This window comes from Maniola jurtina, chromosome 14, assembly GCF_905333055.1.
Source record: "Maniola jurtina chromosome 14, ilManJurt1.1, whole genome shotgun sequence".
Lineage (NCBI taxonomy): Eukaryota > Metazoa > Arthropoda > Insecta > Lepidoptera > Nymphalidae > Maniola > Maniola jurtina.
The window spans coordinates 7,211,400-7,233,843 of record NC_060042.1 but is presented as its reverse complement, the minus strand read 5'-3'; the positions used below and the strand labels follow the sequence as shown (position 1 = coordinate 7,233,843).

At 34.9% G+C, this 22,444-nt stretch overlaps 1 protein-coding gene across 1 annotated transcript in view; it reads right to left on the bottom strand.

Annotated features, from left to right (window-relative positions):
• Positions 1-20,849, bottom strand: part of LOC123872156 — a 170,328-nt gene extending 149,479 nt beyond the window's left edge. The window contains exon 1 of the mRNA XM_045916315.1: positions 20,597-20,849. The gene's annotated coding sequence lies outside the window, so the exon portion shown is untranslated. The remainder of the gene's footprint in view (positions 1-20,596) is intronic.
• Between the last annotated feature and the right edge of the window lie 1,595 nt (positions 20,850-22,444).

The following is a 22,444-nucleotide window of genomic DNA, read 5'->3' as shown; positions in this document are numbered from 1 at the left end:
GTAATATAGCTAGGTATATTACAAGTTAGCCTGTCTTTGTCAATCTGATAAAAATGCTAAAGATTGGACTGCGCAGTCCTCGGTCTTGCCAGTGCGGTTTTAACTGCGCAGGCAAGACGGATAATAAGTACGTTCAAGAAAATATAACAGACGGATTAAAAAAAAAAAAATACGTTCCCATCAACTAACGTTTCGTGAAGCCGGAGCGTTACTGATGATGGGAACGTAATTTTTTAAGGTCCGTTTACACGGCTCAGTTTTGGCACGTTTTGGTGTAGGCTACTACTTCTCATAACATCATGGCCACAAAGTAATAATTATCATATCAATAGTAACATTATGTACTGTCGACTATGTACAAGGATACCTATACATGTAGCCCTCGTAGCTTTACTTCTTCGGTGACGGATTTAGTTATAATTTTATAAATCACACAACAACAGAATAATTTATAAACGATTAAAAAGAACTTGAATGACACTAGCAAATTAACTTTAAGTTTAACAGGGCTCTCTCCGTCACTCGTTTCATACAATCGTAGTTCCAATTTCATTTGAATATTAAGCAACCAAAGTCCATGAAATTTTGCAGATATATTCTAGAAACTAATATCTGTCTGGGGTGTTTTTGATTTTTCTAAAAATATGTAGTTTTAAAATTACAGGGGCTCAAAGATTTGTATGAAAATTTTTAAGACCGCGTAACTATGAAACCGAATATTTTAACAGAAATCTGGAAAACCACAGACATAGATATAAGTTTAGTAAAATATGTCTGCAAAAGTTCATGGACTTTGGTTGCTTAATATTCAAATGAAATTGGAACTACGGTTCTACTCGTATGAAACGAGTGACGGAGAGAGCCCTCTTAATGTCGAGACATTTCACCGTTTAATAGCCTAATCGGGTGACAGAAGGGCTGGCTCATGTTTTGAGCAACGGATCAGCCAGGCTGTCCAGCGCGGAAATGCAGCCAGTATTCTTGGCAGCATTCCACGCGGGCATGATTTGTATAGTAATTAGATAAAGCTAGCTTTAAGTTTTATTGTAATATTTTCTTTAATAAAGAGAAAAAAAAAGTTTAATGTCGATTTTGCACAAATGTAGAGATGTAGTACCAAACCCTTCTCATTCTGAGAGGAGACCCGCTCAGATGGGTGTCTTTGTTTTTTAAGATTTCGTCTATTTTCTGGCAGACCAAGAAAATAGCTCTAGGAATTGAACAATTCAAAATTAATTGTATTGTTTAACGTAAATCCATTCTTTGTCCTAATAACAGTGGAACGTAGAAAAATAAAACATTTGTCCCAGTTAGTAGTACCCACTGGCAAGATAAATAGTGATTCCACGAGAACCGCACAGACTGGAAGGACAAAAGATAGCGTCGGTCATTGATTAATTCCACTACACGAACTGACACTGAGCTTCTGCTCGCTCGTAATGTGATGCTACGAACTGATGAAATTGGAAAAGAAATTTGGAATGGAACTACTGTAAAAAAGCGATGCTAAGGATTATAAGATACCTACTCAAAATCCAGCCTTGTTCTTTGTCTGCATTATAAAGGGACTCTCTGTGAAAACTGGGGAAACCCCTCTGTGAAACCTGGGAAAAACCTCTGTGAAAACTGGGAATAAACCTCTGTGAAAATTTCAGCTTTCTACGTCTGAGGGTTTGAGCAGATCATTGGCGAGTCTGTCATCGAGTCAGCACTTCTCTTTTTTACAGGGTGTAAGTAGAACGCGAGCAAAAACGAAGGCAGGTGATAATAATACCGATGATCACTGATAAGATACCACAACAAAACGCAAGAAAAAAATATAAACCTGTATTTATAAAAGTTCGCAATGTATTGCAAATAAAACAACTGACCGATGCTAGAGGTCAACGAACGTTGCGTAGTTAGGTGCCAATTTTGCACGCTATACATTGCGGGTTTGAAAAATACTAAATCACTAAAACTATTTATTTAGGCGATAAGGCGAATGGTCTTGGATTGTGTTTTAATGTTAGCGCTATTATTAACTACCCACCTAGTTTTGCTAGCGCTCTAATTACACCCTGTATGAATATTTAGATAATTATGTAGGTACATATTCAGATAAAAATTCGCAACACAGTGTGAAAAACAATGATGAATTGTATTCGTGCGTAGTTAAAATCTGAATACTGCTTCATAATCGAATGAGAAAATTACTTCATGATGTTTTTAATTCTCCTTTCATGAATGTGAAAGCTTTTATTTCAGCAACAGGATATTCATAGCTTTGCGTTAAATACTTCGGTAACTGTAGGATTCTTTTATTTCGCTTCGATTTACCCGATGGGAGAAAATATTTGTAGTCAAATTACTGTTGAGAAATGGATAAGTAATTTAAATGATTATTACAATATTTTTCACGATAACACCATACGTCTAGTATCATTAATTCTACTAAATAATTATATTGTATAAGTAGGTATCATAGCTACCATTCTTACTATATTCTTGTAGACTAAGGCCTAGGGGCCTAAGGTAATAAAAAGCTGAAATGTAGAAATCCCAAATGAAGTCATAACTCTAAAATATTAACTCATAATGCTTCATAGTTAGAATTCTTCAGTCCCAACCAACCATTACGAAAGTAAAACAAAAAAGTTGCCGCGCTTAACCTGCCTGCATTTATAAAGAGGGTATTCGAGAATCTTCTTTTTCATGATAATTTCTGTTGAAGTTTTTTATTTTGCCCGTTTAATAACATGCAAAATGAAGGTCGGGCATGAATCTCGTTAAACGACTTGAACACAGAGCATGCAACATTAGTGGGCTGATTCGCTAACTCAGTTTCTAGCACTGAATGATAGCCATCGAGCTCATTTGGCATTGCTGCTTCACTGAGGGATATCAAAATAATTTTTCGTACAGAACCTTCAATGGATTAAAAATAAGTGCCATATGAGCTCGGTGGCTCTAACTATCGTTCAGTGTGAAATACTGAGTAAGCGAATCACCCCGAAGCGATGGGCGATGGAAATGTGTCCACTTCACTTTTCTTATCCTAAATACCTAAGTGAGGTATGAACTTGGTGATTATTTATTCCCCCTTTTTGGTCGGAATTTCAGTGGAAACTTTTTTGACCAACATCTATAGGTACATTCAAAAGTACCTTTGACTGTTATTTCAGTTAATAGTAGTTTCGACGGTTATGACCGAATAAGAATAACATATAGGTAGGTTTATTTCATAAATCAAAAACTTAATGAAGTTTTCCCCAGAATTAAAATAACGACAATTCATTCCTCCAGTAATGACGTCTGAAAATCTTTTTATCTATGAAAGAGATTCGCGGAACAATAATTAAAACTTCAGAGAAATTTTAATTATTTTTCAGCATAGGATGTTAAAAGAAACTAGCTGACTATTTCCTGTAGTAGGAAGAAAATAGGTCACTTTTTCTTTTAGTTTAGGTCACAATCGTGCAAAATGGCGATGGCAAAAAATTCTGCTGTGAAAGACCCCTTTCTCTCGTTGTGCTATTGTAAATTGACGGATCAACGATGTCCAAACGATTTTCGTTGTCGATTTATGATGGATTCTTATGGATGGATGGACGAACTTGAATAGTACCTATGATTTAACTGTGTTCGTTACGTAGATACCTCCAGCTAGGTAATCGAACACTTAAGAGCCTATGAATCATTATCATCATCAATCCACCACCAGCTCAGTTCGGCACGCACGAGTTCCCTCTCCGAAAAAGAATGGTTTGGCCATAAGGCCTCATTCAAATGAGAGCTTTTTTAACGCCCGTTAAAAAAGCGTTCAAATAGAACAAAATAATGCATTTCTAAGTATCTGTTCACACGTCAACGTTTTTTTAAAGCGCACTTTGTATTATCAGCGCAACGCTTTTTTAACGCTCTCGTGCGAATTAGGTCTAATAGTCCACCACATTGGCCAAGTGCGGATCGGCAGATTTCATCCATCTTTCAGAGCAATATGTAGAATTCTCAGGCATGCAAGTTTCCTCACGATGTTTTCCTACTCCATTAAAACTAGTGATATTTAATTGCTAACGAGCATAACTCCGAAAAGTTGTGTGCCCGGGATCGAACTTCGGACCCTCCTATCTATGCCTAAGCCGACGTAGTTATCTTGTTTTTTTGCTGAAAAACTTTCCTATCATAGTAATTTTTTTGTTCCAAAAACTTGATCATTTGTTTGCAAATCTAAATAAATATTGATATAAAAATACTGTTATGTAGTAACATGTTGAAAGCTTTATCCATACAAGTTATACTTAGGTATTGCTCTGGTTGCCATTTCTTAGAGCATTTCAAATTGCAACCTCTTTCAAGTTTCAATGGAATTTATTAAAAGCATAGCGCAACTTCGATACAAAATGCATTTTAAAAAGAAAAAAATATCCGCTGTAGAAAATGTAAATCGATATGAAAAAGACTTAAAAATTCTTTAAATTAAATCTGCTTACTTAATTTGTATTTAGTTTGGGCCCAGATTATTATCAATCCTCTCTACGTTTATTTGCAGGTGAAACATCACATTATGTAATTGCTTTGCTTGCTTAGGTAGGTACTTGTTCAAATGATTGTAAGTACATCACGCATACGCTAAATAATTAAAGGTATGTAGTTTACAAAACTGCAAAACTAGGTTGTTAATAGAATTTCTTCCTAACTAAAAGTACTGCGACTTTAGTAAAAGTCTCCGTGTAAAATTCGTGCTATCGGGCCGTGAAGCCAACAAAGAGCAAAGCAAAGTTTTCGAATAAAACTTGTTGTACAGTTTTGCACGTAGTAGGTAGGGTCTTTACTGCAGTGCCGCAGCTCGCAGCGTTGCATGATGAAACTCGTCAACGGTGACCAAAATCTATGCAAGTTTAATGACTACACAACGGCTCAATGAAATTCCATAAAAGTACCCTTGTAAAACAAAGCACAGCGTTATAACAGATTTTGTAACCGCACATACACTATAGGCTACAATTTATAAATTGTTTTAAACACAAAATAAAAAACACTTCTGTAATATGTAGGTTGCTTACGCGTTAAATATGAACAAAAGGCGATACAAAATTATTTAGGTTAGATTAAGAAATATCTGTAAGACAATAGCTTATAAGATTTTATTATAATTAATATTAGTCTATAAGAAAGAGTCGATCATAAGCCTCCACAGAATAAAGACGTCTACCACAACGCCGTCTCTCCATCATTCAAACCCAACCAACAAGTTTAATATTTCACTTCTTTGTCATCGACCCATCACCGGTCCACTACTGAACACGGGTCTCTCCTCAAAATGAGGTCACAGTCTAACACACTGGTCAAGTGCGAATTGGCAGACTTCACACATATTTGAAAACATTAGGTATATGAAAAATTTTCAGACATGCAGGTTTCCTTACGATGTTTTCCTTCACCATTAAAGCTAACTTAATGACATTTAGTTGTTAAAACACTTATCTACATAATAAAAATTAGATGTATCTAATAGATAAGTCGAATTCAAGTCGTAAATCCTAGTTTCAATCTAGATTCTAGACAAAACATTCAAAAAGACTTATCTGACTATTTTTAACTTCAAGTAAGGTATTGTGCACTAGTTATCAGAGCTCAGATCTGAGGTAGATCGTAAAACCCGTCAACGTTGACCACAATCTATCCCAGTTTAATGACAACCCGTTACTCACAGGGTTAATGTACCTACTAGTAGTTTCGTAAAAGTTTTAGCGTAAAATTCGTGTCATTATGCCACCAGACCAGCCAGCGAAATTAACTTTTCAAATAAAACTTGCCACCGCTAGTACCTACCTAAGTAATAAAAAGTGATTTATAAAACAGCATGTAAAGCAGAGATTTTTCTTTTTAAATTTTAGAAGAGTTTTTAGTAAACTTGCCACGAGAGTGCCTCCATTCTATTCTAGTAAAAATTCTTTATAAAAATCATGCTATCGAGCTGTGAAACGAGAACTCAAGTGGAAAGCGTAATTTTCAAGTAAAACTTGTCGTTCTAAGCTGCTTAAGGTACCTAGTTTGCAGTATTGCATGCTAAGCTCCATCAACTATGCAAGTTTAAAGTAACAAGTAAAAATGCAGAATTTTCCACTTATATCGTTCGTTTTATAGAAACGTGGAGTGATTTGAGGTTATTTTTATTATAATAACTAAGTATGTTGTAATTTTGATGTTTCGATTTTAAATTACGTTCACTATGTAGATCACTTGCTGTGTTTACCGCCTCTCTCTCTATATTATAGTCCCTTTGGCAACATTTTCTTTTATTTCGTATTTCTGATGATACGTTTTATTTCCTTATGTTTCAACCATTCAAAGTTATAGTAGGTAGAAACTCTCCTTTTTTTCTTTTGATACTTACTACTTACAAAGGTTTAAGGTAGAAGCAAGTTTTTTTCAGTGGAGCAAATATTATTTCTTCCTGTCTATTCCAATAGGTATAATATGGCGCATTAGCATAGACTCTTCCATTATCGCGCCTCACATCGTATCACCAAATAGATCGAGAAATGGCCTACTGCGCTGGTATAACTAGCGATCTTAGTAAACTCTATAAAGATCGCTTAATCTAGAGTAGCTGTCTCTCTCTCTCTCTCCAGTCGGTCCCTCATGACTGAGGATCGTGATGGTATAAGTTGAGTGCACCAGTTTCCTTCAGTTGGTCTGATTATTATCGGATAGGTGATTTATCGATCGATAAAAAAGCGTTGAAAAATCCTAGCGTTTTTAAGACGCTATCGGCATTCTATTCGGGAGGTTTGGAGTTCGATTCGGGTCCTCGGCTGGGACCCGGATCCCGAGACCTCTTACTTTTTGGAGGTATGTAGTTAGAAATTAAATATTACTTGTTTTAACGTTGAAGGAAAACATCGTGAGGTAATCTGCATGTCATAGGTTTCTCCATAATGTTCTCAAAAGTGAAGTCTACCAACCCACGTTTGGCCAACGTGACTATAAATGGTGTAAACCTTTCTCATTCAGACAGGAGATCCGTGTTCAGTAGTGGGCTGGGGATATATTGATTGATGATGATGAACTGTTAGGTTATATACCTAAATATAATAAGAGCTAACACAGGGTAAACATAAAAGCCTTACGCGAATGCCTTACTTACTCATTCTCTAGTTGTTTGGAAAAAAGAATGGGTTGAAAAACAAAGCACTCAAGCCTTTTGTGGAAAATTGAGGAAAACGCCGAAGACAAACGCCGCGACAACTGAAGTTATAATTCCGAACTTCGCTAAACGTTCACATTATACTCGAATTACATGAAATAGCAGTTAATTACACATGTGATAGTGATAGGTGATCTTTTTGTAGACTTTATTCTTAAAATTGTAATAAAATAAAAATGGTTTTCTAAGATTACTTTTTTTTTTAAATTTAAATATGTATTTTCAAAGAAATTTAAAAACTTGTCTGTTTTATTTTTTACCTAAGCAAAATATGAGTATTTAAAGAACACGAATTATTAGTGAGGGACCTAATGGACCTAATGCTGTCGTAACCAGTCAAAAAAAATCCACTAAAACGGGGCAGGATGGAAATGTGTTCAATAGAACAATCTGGTTATTGTTAGAGATGACGCGGACGTGATCATTTTATCGTGTTATAATTTGATCATATTATGTCCTCTCCGAATAATCTGATTGATTAAAAACACGTGTCTCCGCTCCGCTCTGCTTCAGTGAAAACATGCCCTTAGTGACTTATACAAATTACGGAGTAAAAGACTTAATAAAGGTTTTCTTAAGTCTCGAGGAAAATTTTACATACGATACAAGAAAATATTGGTAATCAATGTAAAAGCATTTTTTTTTCAGAGAAATATTATTATACCTACTCGTATTTCTTCGATGAGACCGTGTATCTTAGATATTTCATAACCGGTAAGGTTTATTTTATATAACATTTTTAGAAACACTTTGAAAATTATAATATTTTATTACGAATAAAAATGAATCGCAAAATGTGTTGGTAAGCGCATAACTCAACAACGCCTGGACCAATTTGGCCAAATCTTTTTTTAAAATGTTCGTTGAAGTTCAAGGATGGTTTTTACGGCGAGAAAAATTAGAATTATTGCTGGAAAAACCCTAAAAATAGCCCTTTTCTTTTTCCCATACAAATGATTTCTAACTAAAACGTAGTCAATTTGAGCTTTATTGCTATGGTATAAAGTTCATATTAAATTATCCTGGATTAGCACATAGGCTACTTTTTATCCCGGAAAACCAAAGAGTTTCCACGGGATTTCGAAAAACCTAAATCCACGCGGACGAAGTCGCGGGCGTCAGCTAGTTACGAATAAAATTTTACGTAAGAGCGTTTTAAAAACTTCATAAATCATAACCTATTTCAGTTTGACGAAACGCATAAACTAATTCTTTAGTTTATATTCATAGAAGATAAAAAAATTGTGATTATTTTAAATCTATACCTATAATAAAAGTGTAACTGAACGAATTCTGTAAATAAAATACTTAGCTTACTAAAACTTATTTATCATCCTATTCAGTTGTTAGTTATGTTTGCGACTTGCGGGAAGATTTCTGACATAGTCCATCAATGTACAATGAATATTATCTATTATTTTATTTTATTTTATTTTTATTAATTAGGTTCACTTACAGCTACTTACATTATACATTTAAAATAGTACCTACTTAATCTAAGCTTACTTACTAAATGTAGTCGCTATTTACAAGTGAACACAACATTCACCACAACAAGTTAACAAAAAAAAATATATTAATAATACAATGATAAATAAATGGATAGTTTAGAATAGTTTTCTATTCGCAGTAATACACAATTAAATTATTGGTCTTTTAGTAAAAGTTAGATAACACTGACAGCGGAAAAATGCGGTTCGCAAAGTTATATGTCTACATCTAAATATAAATTATTTAGCTGCTGAAGATAAGTTCGCCCGTATCATTCAAATATATTAAGCAAATAAATTGTTACCTTTAATTTTTCTAAATGGAAATGCAGTTATAGGGATAGGCGCCTAGCTTAAAGAAAAAGTTAAAAATTCCAAATCCGAGATAGTTCAATATTTTCTAATTTAGAAGCATTTGCCGTGAAAACAACAAGACAATGAAAAAATAGTCTAAAAAAGTTAAGGAAAATTGCTTTCGAACGGACCAAATTATGGCCATGCGAGACTTTACCACTCCATTCCCATATCGAAACATGAGTGCAAAAGTCTGATTCGTTAGCCGATGACAAAAAAATAATGCGAAATGCGGATTGGAAGAGAATGGATCTCATAGCGGAATAACAAAAGGAACGAGATGGGATATCGTTTGACGGGCGTGGACCCTCGTAGCTACTACGTAGCGATCATCTGGATCACTGTTTTGATTGGTAGAGCTTTTATTAATGTTTGTTGTTTTGGTTCTTGCATTTTAGAATATTGCAGACTGCAGTTTTCTTGCGAAATAGGCTTGCGCTTGACGGCAAATGGCAATCATGCTTTTAACAAAACGAAAAGTGCTAGTCGGGCTAAGGTCGGGCTTTGCTCCTTCCGTACATACCTAATTATGGACAACATATTTTGGGTGTATGATTTTAATTTGATTTGAATTCCTGAAACTTGACTTTCATGAATCGTTGTTTTCAGTATTTGTTGTTTGAATACAGTATATGTAAGCCAATATTTCATCTTTCTAATTAGTATAGTTTTGAAATAAATCCGTTACGTTTAGTTGATTTACTTAAATTTCTAAGTTTAACATATTCTAAGAATTAAAAAATAAAATCAGTGACAAATTTAGTGCCAATAGTTTTCGAATATATTTTAATCGAAATTCCAGCACTGAAAAATCCACTTACGTCCATTAAGGGGATTTCACGGGAGGACGGTCTTTATTAGATATTTAATTTTATTGAAAAGTCGTGTACTGGAAGGCTGTCTACACATGCTATTTGTACCTAACTTTCATAAAACAACCAGAGCATTTGAATATTTGAAAGCTCCAAAAGTTCTACGTTTTTTTAATGATTTTAAGTCCTTTTTGTTTACAATGTACACATTTCTTAAGGCTTAGGTTACCTGGGTTAGTATTCGCTATAAAATTTAAAAATAAAAGTAAATAAAAGCCTACTACAATGCATAAAATATCTTAATTTAGCTAAGATTCATTCTAAATTTTCAGAAACGCGTGCTCTACGTAGACCGCGTGTAGATTAATAAACGCTACGCCACCGCACCTCTTTCTGAAATTAATCGCACCTCTCAAACAGGAAAACAAATTAAACCAAGAGCGCTCATTTTCACAAAGTTCCTTTATTAATTATCGTCTCTAAACACAATGACTAATATAGAGCTATACAGTAAGTATACTATGGCAAAAGCTGAGGCAGCAAAGCAAACCAGATTTTAAAAACATATTATAAACACAGTAGGCATTATTATTTAAAAGAGGGAAAGAAAATACTATAGGTAACCAAGCAAGGTATAGCACGATTACTTCGACAACACTAGATGCCACGAAACTTAAAGCTCGTGATGACTCATTCATCGTGACGTAACAACAATTATTGTAAAAGCTTCGGGTCATTTTTAGCAACTTCGGGTCGAACAGCCACAACAAGGCAAGGCCAAGGCTGCTCATATTGATCTTATTATGTATAAAACCACGGAACAGAGTTTCCATGTTTTGTGGTAAAACCGATAATCTCGGCAGGATTAAAGTGTGCAGTGCCTCGATTTAAAGACAATGTCTTCACTTGTGGATATTACGATTCAATAGTGTATTCTAAGTATGTATATCTACATACTCTACAGTCTATTATGCTATTTGATCTGATATAACACGCATCAGATCACATAGCGTGATGTAGGGTATTGCCAATGCGTTTCTGCAATTAATCAACGTAAGTAATTTACTCGTTCAGCTGTAAAAATAGTTAAAGATACCCATCGGCGCAGAATTGTCCCAAATGAAATTTCATGACCCATTTAACAGTGCCGTGTTTTGGACAGAGATTAACGCGTTTCCGATTTCCATTAATAAATTCAGCTCGATACAGAATTACAGTAACTCCGTGCCGTGTACGTGATATTCGCTAACTGCCGTACCGAAGTAAATAAATTTTGTATGCGTATACTTTACATTTAATTTAACAAAAATGTACCTACATAACACATAATCTCAAACAGGTGAAATAGCATGTCCTTCGCCAGAATGTTGCTTTATAGTGATCTAGACCAACAAACAATATAGTTTATAGATTTAGGTTTTTAAAGGTCTCATGGAAACTCTTCGATTTTCCGAGATTAAGCACAGCCTATAAGTATCTCCACTCTCTAGGATCTAACTATCGCTGTACCAAACCCCACCCGTTACACTATTGTCGTACCCACCCCTAGCGCAAGCTTAACGCTTAGTTGGAGAGGAAAGGGGAATGTTAGTCATGATTAAAATAACTAATATTTTTTATATAAAAAAAAAAAATCTCGTCAAAATTAGTTAAACAGATAGGCAGTGAAATGCTAGCAAACAGAAGAACAGATAGATAGTCAGACATAGACAGACAGGAAGAAATACTTTCACATGTGTAATAAGTGTGTACTTCATAGTTCATATTAATATGGACATAGCTCATTGGATTTTTTTTTTCACAAAGTATAAATATAGTTTATCAAGAAAATTATATGAGGGATTTGTAGTTAATACAAATAAAAAAAAAGCTTCAAAAAGTGTAAAATAAGAAAAAATAATATTCTTTCTGTATCTTCGGTATATAATCGTGTTTGTTGCAGTTGGTACTGCAGACTACAGCACAATTTCCGCTTGACTGCAGCCGCGATCAGGAAAAAATAAGAAAACCTTTTCAGGCACTGGATGTATTGCTTTGCTATCGATTAGTACTTTTTAACTTCAACTGGTTTTATCCTTTGATTTGATTTTGTAAGTAGGTATTAAAAGATGGTTTTTATTTATTTGAGTATTAAATTAATTTATGTAAATAAAATTTTAGATAGGTACCACCTTCATCTATCTCATCAAAGTACTAAACTGAAACCACACTCAGTTATGTTATGTACTGCCTTGTGTACTGCATAAGTTATGAATAAAACTTTTGTATTTAATTTTTCCCACTGCAGTGTCTGTTTCGATTTTAATGAATTTATTATTTATTAATGATTTTGCAAGACTTTTTATTTTATAATATTCAAAAGAATTAATTGAAATACTTTTGATATTAAAGCTATGAAGTGCACACTGCAGTCCGCAACAACTAAGAACTTATTAGTTTTTACACGACTGTCCAAAAAAGGAGTGTAATGTTTTCAGGGATCATACTACTATGTAAGTATGTACCTACGTAGATAAGTATGTGTTTCTTTTATTCCACCATAACTTCCTTAAAATGCTTGAACATATTTGGATGTATCGTTCTCGAGTGACACGGGCTATAAATTTTCTAAAAAAATACAATATGGCGACTCTATAGCGCCATTTTTAAATGTGATTTTTTTTAATTTTACGTTTTTTGGCAGGAAAGTCGTGCTTTTAATTTTTTTAATTAAAACTTCTTTCGTTTGTAATATTCAAATGCTTTTACTCTTTTATCCTGCATTTCATGAATCGGACATAGCAACCCTGACTCACAATTAATTTTCTCTACTCATAATTGAAAAGAAATTAAAACTTCAGGGGCTTCTTTCAATTGTTGTCTCAAGTATAAAAGCCTCGTTTCCAAAAGGAAAGACCAGAATCACTTTTGCACTCATCGCTTCCATTAGCATCGAAAGTAAATTTAAAAAAAAAATATGTTGAAGGTTCTGTTTTTCGTGGCCCTGATAGCTTGCTTTGCTCTAGTAACGCAAGCACAGCTGACTTTTACTTCAAGCTGGGGCGGCAAGAGGTCCTCGGGGCCAATGATGTGCCGAAGTGACGAAGCTGTTGCAGAGATTTACAAAATGATCCAGGTAAGATTTAAGTTGCAAAGTTTCTCGACTGATATTTGGGATGGGGATCTAAAATGCAAAAAGTGAAACGAACGGCAATGAAACGCATCTCGTTTGCAGTGTACTATTGTTGCGCATAATGAGTGAGCGAGGTAGAGAATAGCTGCGAGTTCTAATACACCTTAACCCTCAAATAAAACTTCAATTATAATAATTTGTGTTTAGAAAAGTCTTAATAATCCATTCACTTTGGGCTATATTTTCGAAAATATTTCCTATTTTATTACATAAGTATTTCTTCAATTATTGTTCATCTAAAAATGTCGTTTGTGTTGGGATATTTTTCACCTAACGGAGGTGCATAAAAATATTATATTCCTGCCTGACAAACTAACATCTTGTTGTTATGATAAATAAAATAATTCTTCTTTATTTTTCAGAACGAAGCCAAGAGACTGCTGATGTGTCAAAAGCCCTAAAAAAGTGTCCAATTTTTTTTCACAATTTTTCGTTACGGCAAAGGCAACTAGGTACTACTATTCCGAATGACAAATATTTCTTGTATCATTTTAAATTGAATTTAAAAGCAAAATATATCAAAATGTAAAATTAAATTTGTTGATCAAACTGTTTTGTTTATTGCATCTTCCCCTTCTTCTTCACCTTTCACCACATAAACAATATGCTGAATACTAGCCATCAAAAATAAATATTTTTTAGCACAACCCGAATCTTAAAACGGGTTGACAGATTTTAATAAATGAAGGCAGACTTGTATTAGTTGTAGGAATGGCTGTGTGTAGAAAATTTAAAAAAAAAAATTTCCACTGCATAGTAAATGAAGGTCGAAATTAAAAAAAAGAAAAATGCTTTAAATTATAATTGACTAGATGATGCCCACGGCTTAGCTCGCGTGGATTAAGGTTTTTTAAATCTCGTGGGAACTCTTTGATTTTCCGGGATAAAGGGGTATAATAAGGGGTAAAGCTAACTCTGTACCAAATTACATCAAAATTGGTTAAACTGTTGGGCCGTAAAAAGCTAGCAGACAGACACATTTTCGCATTTATAATATTAGTGTGGATTATTTATTAAATTAAAAAACTGACTGGGCTGCGCGGAAACCTACAAAATTTAATAAATAAACTTCAGTCGCACATGTTTAACAATCAAAAGTTTGTTCTTTTGTTATGTACCTGCCCGGCTGATATACTTTTTAGCACTGAAGTTCAGTTAAGTTTTGTAGGCTTCTGCGCCTATCCATTCCTCATATAAGGGTTCCTTTTCGTTGTCTGTCTGTCTGTCGTGACTGTCAAGACTCGTCAAGGGAATTAAAACCTATAGGGCACTTCCCGTTGACCAAGAATCATGAAATTTGACAGGTAGCAATGTCTTATAGTTATAGTACAAGTAAAAGGAAAAATCCGAAAACCGTGAATTTGTGATTACATCACAAAAAAAATATTATAAAGTGTTATTTCTTGTACGATGGTACGGAACTTTGTGTTCTTATCGGATTTGTACTTGACTGATTTTTATTTACTTTATATTTTCCTAAATACTATCAGTAATACGTATTTTGTATATATTTACCTCAACCTTTCAAATATAGTTGACTTTCCTCAATATGAAGACACAAACATTTTGGGGACATAAGGAAAATGAATGAAAAAGTTTCTTTGTTCTCATCCGTTTACCTTTTGAGCTTTGGCCAGTTTCCCTTGATCATTAAGTTCGCTTGTTAGCCGCTGTTTTTGATACGATCGACCTTTTATCGACTCCGTGTACTTTTTACGAAATACCCTTTTGGAAAGAAATAGGTGGATGAAAATAGTAAAAAACAAATCTTTTTCTTTTTCTTTTTGTATTGTTACTACATTATTATGCTCATCAGGTTATTTAAAACATTTTGGAGCCAGAACAATTCCTTATAGGCACCTACTTTTTGCGAAATTATTTATTTTTGAAATAAAGAAATAGGTAGTAAGTTGAAAATAGAAAAAACAACCTTTTTATTTTGTATCGTACTACATTGTTACGCTCATCATGTTATTTAAAACATTTTAAAATCAAAAAAAACGGTCAAAAAATAACGCTCAAAAGGATATTTTATGCCTGACATCTCAATCTTTATCTGAATCGATACTCTTTAGTTTTGAGGGCAGGTTAAGAAATTAGCTCTAGTATCGACTATAACGCACAAATTAGTCGATACTAGAGCTAATTTCTTAAACTGGACCTTTTCAAGTATAAAGATTTGTATATAAACCTGTGAGGATGATACTGCCACTGTCGCAATTATCATGCCATAAGCCTACGTCGTTGTCGTATTAGTTTACAAATTGTGATAAACCAAATTGAATTTGAATTTCGCGGGCAGACCCGTCTCATGCCCCAATAGAATCGTTTACAACACAATTTCTTATCAGAACTACCTAACTCTGCATTGGTTTCTCTACACCGAAGTAATGAATTCGAAGCGGCGACCACTCTAAACGCTTTCAAATTACCGGGTGTCCTAATGGGCAAACTTAATATTCTGAAAGGGATCAGAGCCCTCGATGACTGTGCCCTTACTCGCATTTTATCTTTTACCGCAAATTGTTTATACGAGCTAGGGTTTTTATACAACGGAATTAAGACTGCTCTAATGCAAAATTTACCTGAAAGGTTAACCTCACCCTTCATCTCGTGAATAAATGGGAAGGTAGATTTTTTAATTACCTTTATCATTGACAGCACGGCCGCATCGGGGTACTGAGTCTAGAGACTCAGTATCTTATTTTTGTCATTTTATCGATACAATAACGTTTTAGACATCTTCCTAAAAACGTTTCAGATATCAATATTCGTCCAGTATCAATCACTGACCTTCTATTAATTGGTACACGCTGGACCTGCGATTGGCGACTCATTTTTGAAGCAGCTTGTTTTCACTATTTTGGCGCTGCTGATAGTGTCATGTGAGCATACTATGATACATGATAGCTTACATCCCGGGCAAGAACACATTCCGGGATAAAAATGGCTAGTTTTATCCCGGAGTTATTTTAAAAAATCGAAGCTTACGCGGATGAAGTCGCAGGTATCATCTAGCGGGCATAAAACTATCCGCTCCATATAAATTGCGCCCTCATTTGCAGGCATGAAGGTTTCCAAATTATCCAGCTAAATATGCGGCTGAATTTATCTTAAATTTCATCAGGTTGAGCGAAATTTAAATTAAAATGTAAATGTTGATGGGTAGCGCGCCCTCTCTAATTGCGTACGCGGCCGACCGTTCGTTGTCAAAGTTGTCCCATTCGAGGCCTTCCCGACCCCGCACATGACAGATATGATCTTCAATTAACGCATTTCCTTTATTTCGACATAATAAAACTATACCTACACTAGCTGACGCCCGCGACTTCGTCCGCGTGGATTTAGGTTTTTCGAAATCCCGTGGGAACTCTTTGGTTTTCCAGGATAAAAAGTAGCCTATGTGCTAATCCAGGATATTATCTATCTCCATTCCGAATTTCAGCCAAATCTGTCCAGTAGTTTTTGCGTGAAGGAGTAACAAACATACACACACACACACACACACACACACATACAAACTTTCGCCTTTATAATATTAGTGTGATACATATAAAAAAAATCTGAAATTCAAAATCCATCCTAGTAATATTATAAATACGAAAATGTGTTCGGAAAAAAATGCGAGTCAGTCTGCTACCTTTTCACGGCCCATCCATTTAAAGAAGAAACATGAATAACACCCCTGGAGACAGACACAGGCTAATTAAAACGGATAATCAAAGAGTTTCCACGAGATTTAAAATAAGTTAAACCCACGAGGACGAAGTTGCGGGCATCACCACTAGATACCTTACGAAGTTCTTTATCGAAACCCGGAAATCCGTTTTTTCGTCTGTCTGAACTTTGACTCTGCCTCTGTGTTTGTCCGATATAATTTTCAAAACGGCTGAATAAATTTTGAAGCGACATTCACAGATAACTATAGGCCTACGCAACGTGTGATCTAGGCTAATTTTCATCCCAGGAAAACAAAAGCTAGTTGCTAGTTACCTCCGAAAAGTCATATTATTATGTATTTTTCCATTTGAGGGAAAACACAAGTGGTTGGTAAAGCTACATTTCCAAAATTGCCAGATTTTATTGATAGGTAGATTTGCATTCAGCTTAGGTACGTATTGCATGAAAATACAATTATCATGCGAAAATATAGTAGGTAGGTAGGTACCTACTTATAAATCTAATAAAAAACCTGGTCAAGTGCGAGTCAGACACACACACACACGAAGGGTTCCGTACCATAGTATAAGTTGATCATGTACTCTTCATTTTTTTTTTTAATTTACACGGTGGCCATTTTTAAATTTTTATTATTCGCTGATAGACAGACGGATAGCAGAGGCTATAGGGTCCCGTTTAGCATCCTTTGGGTACAGAACCCTAAGAATACCCAATTTGGAGTCCCCCTCTTTATGTGGAGTCATATCTGCAATGCAATCTTCCCCATCCAACTTTTATTTGCGAAGTTTGTAGGTACAATTTAGCATCAAGATTTGCTGTTGGCGTTCGATCATCCGCACAAAAACGTAGAACTGTAATTGTTATAGGAATATAATCTCTATTCCCGAGGGGTAGTGACTAGGTTAGAACAATGCCTAAATGTTTTAATGCTGGTTTATTAAGTCTCTAGAGATCGGTATGGACGCTTGGCTGATGTCATCAGACCATTGGGGAAGAGCTTTCGCGTATCGAAATGACTTGCTTAGGGAGCCGCCCTTGATAAGGGACTTTTAAATGTTTTTAAATAAGTAGGATAACAGGATAACTAAGTATATATCACAAATACTTTGGTAAAGCGATCTAGATCTGTCTATTTTGCATGATATATCATAGAAATCGAACACTCGCAGAAGGCAAGATCCAACATGTTATAACAAACTTTCACGCAAGTGTCACGCAACGACAACTGTACAAAGTTTCAATGGATCAGCGATGTGCAAAATATAGGAAGTAACGAATAAACGAACTAACACACAATCAAATGGATTTAGGTATATAGATCGATACCTAAAGTAAATGTTACAAACATTCACTAAACTAAAAAATATGATGTTTCCTTCAAGTGATATATGTATTTTAATTGCTTAAAACGCACATAGCTCCGAAATGTTAGAGGTCGATCGAATTCTGGACCCCCAAGTAGGGAACCGACGACATCTTAACCACTAGGCTATCACAACTTGTTGACTTAATTCAACTTAATCCATTCAGAAAGGTTCAGTGAAACTGCTTAATTACTTATTTCAAGAACTTCGGAAACATTGCCGCTCTAATTACGAAAGGATTTTTCAACATCGACCCTTCAAAGAAAATGGGTTTGAATCTTTTGTACCTGCACAAAATCTTATATAACGCGTCTAAGGAAAATTATATTATATCGGCCATATAATATTTTGACGTCGTAGCTAGAAATACATTTTGATTCAATACAAGTATAATATTTTTAATGTAATTTCAATGAAAGTAGTACCTAATTTTTTAAGATATATAGAATCAAATTATATTTCTTCACAGCATGGCAGCAGTGATTTCCCTTTCTTAGTTTTGACGCGAATTACTTAAAATCAACCTTAAATTTAGTATTTCTTAAGAACGATTCTTAATAATTTAATTAAATACAAAACAGCTCTTGGATAGAACTATAAGCTATAACGGAAACGGAAATCTGCAAACTCTACGCTAGCAGGCGAAGTCGCAAGTGTAAACTAAGTAGTTAGCAATAGGCAAATGGATGTTCGCGGTTGACTAGATATTACAGGGGACTAACGCAAATTGCAAACCAAATGGAATTCAGGTTGAAGCTCGTCTTGGAGTTGACTTAGTTTAGCTCAGGCGATTCGGAACGAGTCCAGTGATATAGCTTAATTGCTTCAACTACTGCGAGCAATGTTCAAAGTACGGGTAAAATGTTGATTAAATCCTACTCATCCTACAAAACTACGAAAGGTGATTTCTTTATCTAGTTTGTAATTATCTTTTTTCTGATTTTCGTTTCAATTTTTTTTTTTTTATATTATAAACTACATACCCGCGACGATGTTCGAGTGGATTTACGTTTTTAAAAATCCTGTGGAAAATCCACAGCAATTTTTTTTCTCTCTCTCTTCTGGCTTTACAAAGATTAGCCAATGTCAAGTTTGTAGTTATTTGTAACAAGTTAGTTAAAATATACAAGTATGGACCCCGTCTGTGCCAACACTCGTCGACATACGCACAACACCCCTTTAGAGCGCTTTCCAGTCAGTTTTAACAAAAAAAACACTCCAAAAAGGCAGAGCACGCCCGCCAGCTAACACCAACACATACGAAGTCACAGCATTTTTAAACACGTAATAAATGATAAATAACAATAGCCGGATAACGTAGCCTTAGGTATCCCATCTTAACTATACCCATGCAAAAAATCATCCGTTCCGTAAGGCAGTTTGGGGCGAACTTGAAATGTATCTAACTCAACCATGGAAGGAAAAGCTGAAATTGCAGGTATCTAGTGCTAATGGGGGGTAACGGCGGAAGCTGCAAACTAACCGGAATTTAACTTGACGCCGTATTTTGTAGAGCATTAAAATATTATTCAAGAGAACGCCTAGACGGGAAAGCTTTATTTGAAAGGCATTGATTTTATAGTCAGAGTTTTAGAGTTCATAGAAATGTTCTGGTATCAAAACTGACTAAACAAAAAAATATCAAAAAATATATACGCATAAATGAAGAAAAGTCAAAAGGCCGTCAAAAATTATTATTATTGGTCTTCCATTGGTCAGTTTTTTATGGTTTTGATAGTATGGAACGCAGATTTTGGATTCTGAAAAGGACTTCTTGTTGATTGAATGTATATTTTTGAAAAAAAAAGACAATAATTAATTTAGAAGATAAGATATCGTACTTATAATAATACCCACTTAATATTAAAGGGCTAACCGCCAGGTGAAAACTGCCAGCGCCTCTAAATTAGAGCTTTTTAGAATTAGAACCAGGTAGGTAGCTATGAACTAAATCAAAAAGGATCATTTTGCAGAAAGCTTTTTGAAATATTATCTGTTCCATTTTCTACAAAAGACCATATTAATTTAGCTTTCAGTAAAGCTAAACTTTCTTTTGAATACAAAATTAAATAATGATAATAATACCTCTAAGTCTACATTCATACGTCATTTACCTAATATTCAGTAATATACCAAATGAATTGCTCAATAAATCAATCATTACCAGCTTCAGAAACAGAAGAAAATAATTTGCCGTCAAAGTTTTGATAAGTAACAATCGAACAAACCTGAGGACCAAACTAATTTTTATAATTAGGTAAGTACTTTATTTTAATTCAAAAGGCAAGGTTATCAGTTATCACAATTTACAGCAACATCTGTAATAACATTAAATCAAACTACAAAATTAAATTAAATTCCTTTGCTTAGAAATTAGTTGATGCTATTATTTGACATAAAAGCCCTAATTTACCTATAAGCTACACCAAGTGCTATTTTTAAAATAAAAATGAAACCTTGTAGGTTGAAAAAAAAACTAACTATGTGGTACGTTACCATGGTAAAAGTTTTTCTTTTATTCTAATACTTACTTATTTTAATCATTCCAAATATCAGAAAAACATGATCCATTAACGCAGTGTGTTACAAACTTCACTATTCTGACTCTTTATAAGCTTATGTCACGTTTGATAGAGATCAAATATCTCGCACCCTGTTATTGTTCATCGAAGTATAAAAAGCTCTGCCTGAAAAGCGTGGAAACTCCCGGCGCGTGTGACCGCGGCTCCGAGCGCGCCCTTACTGACAGCTTTGAGCTTTTCCGGCGAGCACATGATTTTCTAAAACAACCGCCAACCCTTTCATAACTCGGTCGAGAGTGCGAAACCTTCACATAGTGACACGGGGGAGCAACATAATAGCAGTTCGTTAGCATAACTTCGCCCGGGGATACTCGACCTTGCTTTAATGAAATATTTGTTTATTAATTCCAACCGGCAGGTTTTTGGTGAGAAAAATTTCGCTGAAAATTAGAATTTTTGCCAGAATAAAGTTATGTTAAGTAAAGATTTAGGCAGAAGGGATGAATTAAGCTAGGTATTAATTTTCAAGCGACTCTACCTGCTGAAAAGTTTACCAAGCGTGAATTTGGAACAAATTGAATGACAGTGGTTTTCCGGTGAACGTATGAATTCCCAGTTTCCGGTGGTATACTAATTCAATTTGGCTAAATAACCCTATAAATAGGGACTATGAATTCAAAGCAGCCTTATTTAATCACTAAGAACTTTATATCATAAACGCGAAAGTGTGTTTGTATGTCGGTTTGTTCTTCAATCACGTCGTAACGGAGCAACGAATCGACAATCTTTTTTTGTAAATACCTGCAAAGTGACGCTACAATTTATCACGGAAAATCAAAGAGTTCCCACGGAATTTTTGAAAACCCAAATCCAAGCGGATGAAGTCGCAGGCATCAGCTTGAAGTAAATAAAATAGGTACCCATACTTAATTTAGATTATAAATTTTCATTATAAATTATGGCTAAGTAAATTGTGAACGTGCTTGGAACAATGCCGAATAAACCGAGACGGCTACATGCTGGCAAGCAGCAGGTTTGTATTTCTAAATCTTGATTCATCGCTGCCAAAATCCTACGCTAAGTCTAACTTAAGATCCTCATAAAGAATAGCGTTATAAGCGACTGACTAATAAATCAACAAAAACTAATTAAACAAGGAACCAAAAGCTTATTTTGCTATAATCCGCCAAACCAAAGAAATCTGTATGGTGCAACATGCAGCATGCGACATGCACCGCCCGCCCTCTCACTGAAAAACATGCAGGAAACGCCAGCCACCAAGCAAGCCACACGAACCACCACCACGCAGCACCACACAAATCTCAACACCACTCGACGCACGTTTCGCCCCGACACCGGAGCATCCTCAGGAGATGTAGACCTTACAATGCCTAATTGCAGCAATTAGGCATTGTAAGGTCTTTGGTTCCTTGTATATCATGGACTTCCGCAAAATAACGCCTGCTTCTATACTAAAACTACTTAAATCCAGAAATGTATACGTAATAGTAGCTTTTTTACCATCAGGTAAACTACTTACACACGAGAAAAAAGCTGATACTTTATAAATGGCTGACAAATTTTCCTCATACATCTTTAATAACTTTTGTACAAAATCCACTGGAGTTAAATCGGTTCATCCATTCGAGCGATACAATGCCACAAAAAGACACTCTCATGGAAGTAAGTAACTTTAAGTACTGTCAAAAGGGTTGAACTTATAACACCCTCCTTTCGCGTCGAGGGCTAACAACATGAGTACTTAATTGAGCTTAATAATGCAGTGCAGCTATATGATATAATGATGTATAAACTTTTGAAGTAAACGAATCGCACAAAGTGCTCAAGTTTGCCTTT